The sequence below is a fragment of the Diospyros lotus genome, chromosome 4, assembly GCF_014633365.1.
Source record: "Diospyros lotus cultivar Yz01 chromosome 4, ASM1463336v1, whole genome shotgun sequence".
NCBI classification, from domain to species: Eukaryota; Viridiplantae; Streptophyta; class Magnoliopsida; order Ericales; family Ebenaceae; genus Diospyros; species Diospyros lotus.
The window spans coordinates 15,745,777-15,748,752 of NC_068341.1; positions in this window are offsets into that span (position 1 = coordinate 15,745,777).

Here is a 2,976-nt window from a genome sequence, read left to right on the forward strand (position 1 = left end):
TTTTTTTCTAATTTCATCATCAAAAATTATAAAATATCATTCTCATATTTCTTAAATTTTTGAAGAAATTTTTGAAGATAACTCACATTCCCACGGAGCGATTCGGTATTCTTCAATATTGCGATGAAACCTCCATTTGTGTATCCAATAACGCCTTTTGCCACAAATTTTCACATAAACTACTAAATCCAGCCTATAGAATTTTTATAAAAATTTCTTGGTATTTTTCTCTTTCTATTTTTTTTCTTTCTTTTTTTTCAATCTCTCTCTCACTCTCAAATCTTTCTTTCTTACAACCTTTCTCCTTCTAATCTAAGTCTTCAAACATTTCAAGTTTCTTCTATTTATAGAAGGTTGAGTTAAACTTAACATAATTGTAGTGACCCACTATCTTTAATTATTTTGTCACATTTCTTAATTATTTTTCACTAAATTTTTTTAATTATTTATTCATACCTTACTTTGTCTCCCACATTTCTCAATTATTTCATCTATTATCTTTGATTATTTGTCCACACCTTACTTTGTCTCCCACATTTCTCAATTATTTTACTCATCATCTTTAATTATTTTGTTATCTTTCTTAATTATTTTCCACTAAATCTTACTCATAATCTTTAATTATTTGTTCACACCTTACTTTATCTCCAACATTTCTCAATTATTTCACTCATTATCTTTGATTATTTATCCACACCTTAATTTGTTTCCAATATTTCTCAATTATTTCACTCATTATCTTTGATTATTTATTCACACCTTAATTTGTCTCCAACATTTCTCAATTATTTCACCCATCATATTTAATTATTTTGTTATCTTTTTTAATTATTTTTCACTAAATCTCACTTATAATCTTTAATTATTTGTCCACACCCTACTTTGTCTCCAACATTTCTCAATTATTTCATCTACTATCTTTAATTATTTTGTCACCTTAATTATTTTTCACTAAATCTTCTTCTAAATAGATTATTCTTTTATTTAATTTATTAATTTTGAATCTACTTTCTTAGCCTACTAATTAGTCCATTTACTTAGCCTTTTATTTTTTCAACTTAGCCCACTAACTCTAAGCCCATTTACTTAGCCTTTATTTTTTTTTTCAACTTAGTTCACTAACTCTAAGCCCATTAGTTTTCTCAATTATGATCTCTAATTGATGTCAAAAATATTTTAAATATAAAATTAATTATTATTATTCTCAAAATACTAGGATATTACATTCTCCTCTCTTTACAAAAATTTCGTCATCGAAATTTGCCATATATTATAAATCTCAAAATTTCATCCTTGATATTTAGCACCAGATTGGTTGAATAACTAGGAAATAACCTACCCGCAGTGGCAGAGCCAAGGAAGAATTTTAGTTCAGGCCAAGGGCTAATTTTAGTCCTGGCCAAATTATAAAAATTATAATTATTCATACTAATATATATAAAAAATTGAAAAAATAAAAAAACCAGCTGGGGCCTTTGGCCAACATGTGGCTCCGCCACTGCCTACCCGATTACCTATCTTTATTGTTCCATGCTTGGAAATATAAGGTTGGATTATAAATATCCGAAGACCCCAAACTCAACTTTTGCGTGCCCAAATTTTTTCTTTTCTTCTTCTTTTCTTCTTTATCTGATCTTTTTCTCTACGAACGCCAACTGACCGTGCACAGCTCGGCCTCCGCTGTAACCATTGCGTTCGGCTTCGGCCGACTTCTTCGACCCCTTTATCTCTATCACCAATCGTCGCCTCTGTGGCCTCAACCTCCTACGCGCACAGCGCCTCTCCGCCGCTGCAACTTTTGGCCGCCTCCAGTAGTCGTGCGATCGCCGATCGGACTATCACGGCCACCCGTTGCCATCATCGATTGCCCCCGTCGGCCAACTCCGGCCTCGCTACTTCCTACGCCTGCTTCTTTGTGCTGCCACCGATCACCGCCTGGCCTCGGATCTTGCATGTTGCTATTCTTCTTTAGGTCTGTCATTTTTCTCTCATAGCCTTAGTTTTACAATCTAGATCTTAAATTAAATCTAATTTGACCTGATTTACTTAAATCTATCCCATTCATCTAGATCTGACTCATTAGATTTGTCCCCATATCTAGTTAGATCTAGCCAGTACCCAGATCCATCTACAAATCATGTCAGGACCCGAGTTTCCATGTGGTGCATGTAAAGTCTTGAGGAGGAGATGCTCCCCATTGTGTGTCTTTGCTTCTTACTTCTGCTATGAGGGAGCATCTGTTCATTTTTCTGCCATCCATCAGGTCTTTGGTACTAGTAATGCCTCCAAACTCCTAGCCCAACTTTCGATAAATGACCGACATGGGACAGCCATTACACTCACTATGGAAGCTCTAGCTCGACTTCAAGATCCTATTTTTGGCTGTGTCCAACATTTTTGCCCTTCAACAATAGATTGTCGATCTCCAACAACAGGTTTATATATTTTTAATTTATTAAATAATTAAATTTATATATATTTTTAATATATATATAATATATTAATATTAATATATTATATATCAGCTATGTGTCCAACATTAACTTTAAAATGTATATATATTTTTAATAATATATTAATATTAAATATTTTTAATTTATTAAATAAAATATCATTAAAAAATTATTTTCAAAATTTCAAAAGGAATACGTTTCCTAATTTTTTGTTTTGAAAAATTATTTTTAAAAATGACAAAGAGAATGTATTTTTAATTTTTTAAAAACAAACTATTAAAACAAAAAACTAAAAACGAATTCAAAATTCAAAACTAAAAATTAGAAAATAAAGAGAACGCGACCTAATTTGTTTTTGTATACTGAAGTTCAATAAAAACCCGACAAAATTGCACAAAATTAACTAGCTGAGGAAATGCGATCTCAAGAAAATAATAACAGCGGCTCCTAATTTCCGCATTTTCTTGGCTGCTAAAGTAATTAAATTACAGATTTTGAAAAAGATACGGACAGCACGGTAGTG